Source organism: Notothenia rossii (genome assembly GCF_949606895.1).
Source record: "Notothenia rossii genome assembly, chromosome: 1".
Classification (NCBI taxonomy): Eukaryota; Metazoa; Chordata; class Actinopteri; order Perciformes; family Nototheniidae; genus Notothenia; species Notothenia rossii.
Window position 1 is genome coordinate 53,077,634 of NC_136912.1, and position 5,868 is coordinate 53,083,501.

The 5,868-nt window shown below is 39.1% G+C and overlaps 1 long non-coding RNA gene across 1 annotated transcript; it reads left to right on the plus strand.

Moving 5' to 3' along the window:
• Positions 1-336: 336 nt before the first annotated feature.
• LOC307013328 lies at positions 337-2,103 on the plus strand. The gene is made up of 3 exons (XR_013800942.1): positions 337-464; positions 1,173-1,252; positions 1,826-2,103. It is a non-coding gene; the product is annotated as an uncharacterized lncRNA (long non-coding RNA).
• Positions 2,104-5,868: the final 3,765 nt, after the last annotated feature.

Genomic DNA, 5,868 nt, shown 5'->3' on the forward strand with positions numbered 1-5,868 from the left:
ACATAATGCAGTTCATATATTGGCCGATAGGCGATGGCTGCAGAAAGGAGCAATTTCCATAGACCCCCATGTTAAAATGCCCAATTTTACATCAGAAAAAAACATGTTTCTACCCCTGGCTCCATACATTTTATTATCTATATAGTTAGATTCAACCTTCATGATTATGAATCTGTGAGTGAATTGTTTTCTAACACGACCCTTTTATTTATATTAGGTCTTAATGTTTTTGCATAAATTAGGGCGTGGTCACATTGAGTGACCGCTCTGTCAAATGACTGCTACTGCTAGCTTCTTGTCTCTCTGCTAGCTGCTCCGTGAAGCTAGCTACAGGGACTCTGCCTGGTCAGTTCATCCAGGAAACACAACTTGAAGCCGGCCGTGGTTGTTTGTTCTTCATGCATACCGGGCTATTGTGACTCGCTCTGCGGTTAAAACAGACGGTGCATGAATGCGGTTTTGCAGTAAGTGAAATTCGAGTGCTTTATTTATGTGTTAATGATTTTAATCGACGTAATGAATGTTAAGGCTAAGCGAGTGGTAGCTACATCGGTGCTAACGATGCTAATCGTAGCCTCCAAGTTAAAATTATAGACTGTATATATAAAGATTAAAACGAAATAGAGAAGTGTTAAGTGTAAAGTGGGATAATACTGTTGAACAAACAGCTTCTGTTTGAGGTTGATAAAATAAGGTCATCCTTGTTACTTAGAGAGATATTTTATTATGTAGGTAGGAACTGTATGCATCGCTAAGGTTAATTTAAATTGGCTATGCTCAAGTATGTAGACAAGCTAATGTCGAAGTAGTAGTGTATGTGAAATCAACCTCACAATAAGATGTGTGTATATATTACAATTATTAATGCCATATTTCAAGATGATTACTTAGATATTACAATATGGTTGGTTGATCTGGAGTTCATTATTGAGCTTACACGTTAACGTCACAGTCATCTGAAGAACGAACCCAAACCTTGTTGTTTTTATTAATTGCATTACCAAATGGGTATCAAATAAACAGTAAGCATTGGTAACACAACTTCCAAAGTTACAGTAAAATAAAAAGGACCCTGACTTGGACAATACACAATCCAACATGTTCAACAGAAGAGAATCAGTTATATTGTTTGTACACATGGTACTTTACATATATATATCTGTTTGTTTAAGGTGTCCAGGTGATGCAGACAGGTTGGATCAGAGAGTGAGAGACATAACTGGACTCCTCACAGCAGTGAACTTCAGCACAGGTATAAAGACTGTATTTTTCATACTGTAAAAAGAATCAAGAAAGATATTGGTTTAAATGAATGAAGTATTGACTTTAATACACTGATATACATTCCATTAAACAATACTAGATCACCTACACACCAGTTAAGTTGAGGGGTTTTTCCATGCAAAAAGTTACATTTAGATGTTAACAAGCAATATGATTTTATCAGCTTTCTAATTTAATGTATTGAAGGCAAATATATTTAACACAGTGAGAACTGCTACTATTTATCTCTCAATATTGTCTTTAAAAAACGTGGTAAAAGTTATTCTTTCAGTGAGACAACAGAGCAAGCTTCTACAGTTGCACTACATTTTTATAACAGTTAAATATTATTTTGATAATAACATATATTTCAATGTTGATGAACTTCATACTGTTCATTCATAATCTGATTGTCTTTGTAGCTCACTGTTGAAATAAAAAAAAACATTACAATTACAAAATAATTATATCTACAGCCCCTTAACACACAAGCACACCGCTTTCATTACTAACACACTTGTTCTGCAATAATATGTTTTATGTTTCCTGTAATTTTTGTTAGGAAAGGACATGCCTGAAAGACACGACATGTTCTCCTTCTCTGAGGGTCAAGAAGAACATCCAAGAGGAAAATTAAAAGCTGATGCTATGAGATTTTAAGACCAGTACACTAAGAAACTACTTTTATTGTAAAAACAGTCAGCTGATCGAATGCACCTATTTCCACATCTACACTCCATCAGCTGATTATTTGTATTTGCCTCGCTTTATGAGCTTCACATCACTTGTGCCTTGTACCGCAGAGTTTGCAATGTCACAAATAAATGGGGCCAATCTTCAGTCAGATGTGAATGTGTAATCTAACCTTTTCAGTAAGAATAATGGACAAAAGGAGTGCAAATACAAATACAATTTATTGAAATGTGAACCAAAAGTTAATCAAACATGTTGTAAATAAAAAGCACATATGGACTGAAGGTGGAAACCTATTAAATGTATAAGTAAACACATTTAGTCAAATAAAGTGACAGACTAGGCCTGTGCAGTTGGTATCAGCTTTGCCCAGCATGGGCTCCTCCATCAGTCCTCTCCAAACAAACAGACAGGACGTCCATTACACGGAGGTTTCTCCCTGAAGTCTCTGTAGCTTTCTGGACACCACGCTGTCTCAATCCGTCCACACTGAATATGAGAGGGGGAAAATGAAAATAATAAATGCTTTAGACAATAAGAAACATAAAGTTGACTGTTGAGTTGCTCAGTTTTTTTAGATTGTCAATACTATTACTGTATAACTAATATACCAGGTTAAGAGGCACATACAAATAAAGATTGGTCTTTATTTGAATCTGTTGTCTTTTGAATTGTTTGTCTAAAGTCAAGGATCTAGAACTGGTACCTAGTTTTAATGATACAGTTTTGTTATTATGCTGTTTGGAGGAGGCCTCACAGGTAAGAGCACTAACTAGCTACCATCACATGTACCTTAGCTTGACTTAAATGTATTAAACGTATAATTAAGTGATATCAAAATATAAATAACTAATGTCATGCAAACATATTAATATTTGCTTGATTCCAGTGTTGAATTTAGCACAATTGCATACAAACGTTAAGGGATTTTAAGATTCTGAAGTATTATGCTAAAAACTCAATAACTTGGATTATTATTTATAGTTTTGCTGAATAGTTTCATGTCCGCTTACCTTAGAAACGTAAAATGCCACGGCAGTGTGCAGATGGGGAGCATGTTAGCTTAGCTTGGTAGCCTCAGCTAGCTCTGGAACTTTTAGCTCGGTGGCAGCAGGTCTCGCCTCGGCTCCGCCTCTTTGCCCTTATTTGGAGTAGGCGGGAGTTGAACTCTGACGTCAGTGTCGAGCCCTTAGTGGCCGACTCCGCCTACTAAGGGCGTCTCGGCAACTCTGCAGAATCCTATGGGTGACGTCACGGACCCTACGTCCATTTATACAGTCTATGGTTGATTCACAGTGAAAGTGCAAATGCACTGTTCTGCATACCATACCATGTGTTCTTTTCTCCAAGGAGGAAAAAATACCCTCTCTTAGTGCTTTGAGTAGTGACCAGGGATACAAGATGTGTGACGTCGAGTGGCGTCGCATGTATGATAAATTCCCAAGCCATGAAACAAGTAGGAATCACAGGGACTGTTATTTGCGATGTAAACACCTACAGTGTTCGGTTATGACTGCATGTGGCGTTGATCATCTGTTGCAGAGAGAGCTACAGTCTGAAATTGAGAAAAACAAAGCTATCTTGCAGAGACTCCTTGATGTCACTCTGCACTTGGCAAGAGGAATTTAGCTTTCCGAGGTAAAACGCATGCTTTGGGCGATATCCACAATGGAAATTTTGTAGGTACGCTAGAACTTTTGTCACGATATGATCCACTCTTGAAAGACCACTTAGACAAAATCAGGACATCCAAAAAAGGAAGCCAGCTAACTCATTATCTGAGCCCAGACATCCAGAACGAGTTTATTGAATTGTGTGGGGGAAAGGTTTTAAAAACCATTCTGACGCAAAGGGAGGATGCCATATACTATGGAATCATTTGTGATGCAACGCTTGACATTTCCCACACCGAGCAAAATGTTGTGCTCATAAGATATGTACATTATAATGAAGACACAGGCGAATGGGAGATCACTGAAAGAGTTATTGAATTCAAAGATTTCAACGGAAAAACAGGATGTGAAATATTAGGCATGATGGAGAGTGTGCTTCTGGATCTAGGGATAGACATTAGTGATTGCAGGGGGCAAGGGTATGATAATGGGGCGAATATGTCAGGGAAAATCAAGGGAGTCCAAGCCCAAATACTGAAAAAGAATAATCTTGCTACTTTCTCACCTTGTGCCTCCCACACGTTGAATCTGGTAGGCGTGCATGCTGCAGAATCGAGCCCTGAAGTGTCCAACTTTTTTGGTTACATTAACCGCCTCTACACATTTTTAAGTGCCAGTCCATCTCGTTGGTCTATATACAAAAAGAAAACAGGTTACCCTGTACATAAGCTATCTGACACTCGCTGGAGTGCGAGAATTGATGCTGTGAAACCTGTAGCAAAGCACCTACCTGGTGTCATTGAAGCCCTTGCTACCATACTGAGCTCATGCAGTCTCACAGGTGAGGCCAGATCTGAAGCTTTTGGTCTGAGGAACTACCTCATGTCATTTGATGCCATTGTCCTTCTCACCATTTGGGTGAAAGTATTGCAATCTATTGATGACATAAATGTGATACTCCAGTCAGGGAAAATCTCAATAGAGGTGGAGGCAGGTAATGTTGCTGCACTAAGAGATGAGATGCAGACTCTCAGAAATGGATGGGATGCTATTCTATCTGAGGCATCAATGGTAGCTAAGGAAATGGAGGTTCCACCTCATTTCAAGAACTTTGCCGTGAGAGGAGGAGGAAGAGGTTTCATGATGAAACTGCTGAAGGAACAGGCCAGGAGGATAGGCCAGAAACAACATTCCGTAACACTGTGTTTTTCACTGCCATGGACCAGATCATAAGTGACTTGACACTCGGTTCCAAACAACAGCAAATAATGTTGAAGAATTTGCTGCCATACTTAAAATTGGGAAGTTGAGTGACAGTGTCATGGCTTCTGTGTGTCAGCCACTGAGGGAGAAATACTCACAGGTTCTCACAGATCAGTTTGAGAGTGAGATAAGGCATCTCAATAAAATATTTTCTGCCACTTTCCCCCCCTGATTGTAGCTCTCTTGATCTACTGAATGCAATATACAAGATGGAACTCCAGAGCATTTTTGGAGACGTTTGCATTGCCCTCAGAATTTTCTTGACGCTCCCAGTTACCGTAGCTGGTGGTGAAAGATCATTTAGTAAGTTGAAACTTATCAAGAGCTATTTAAGATCTACCATGTCGCAAGAGAGGTTGAACAGCCTTGCAATGTTATCGATTGAAAGCAAGCTGGCTCTGTCACTTGATTTCAAAGAGCTCGTAAAAGATTTTGCCACCAAGAAGGTCCGGCGATTGGTGTTCGGGATTTAGGGATACAAATCCAGTCTATGACAGGATTGTGGGATGTTTCCCTTTAGTAAGCTGACAGGCTACAGCCCACATTGTGAACAATTACTATCTGATGCATAGTCCTCTAGCACTAGATTTTTCATTGTTTGCTGTAAGCGTGTTCATGTCCTGAGAGTTTATTGTTTTATAATTGTGTTCAAATCTTCAGTTGATTTATACTTTTGTCCTTGTGTTGTTCAAATCTTAATTTAATAAGTCAAAGAATGTTGAGATTTTTTGTTTGTTCATTCCTGTATTGATAGTAGTCTGATGTATTCTATATTAAATAGACAGAAGATAAAGTTGATAGTCAGTGCATGTTGATTTCTTGCTGTCCATTACAGTTCATTAACTTCAACAGGGTTTTCGAGGTTAGGTTTCATCGTGTCGTTTAGGGGGTGGACGCAAGGTCATGACCCCACCAGTATCCAAGAATCCTGAATTGTCCCCACCAATAGCTCAACACTTGTCACTCGCACCTCCTCGAATTACTTGCGCGTGTAACAGGTAGGGCTTTAGCACTCTGCTGAGAAAGGCAGCAACCC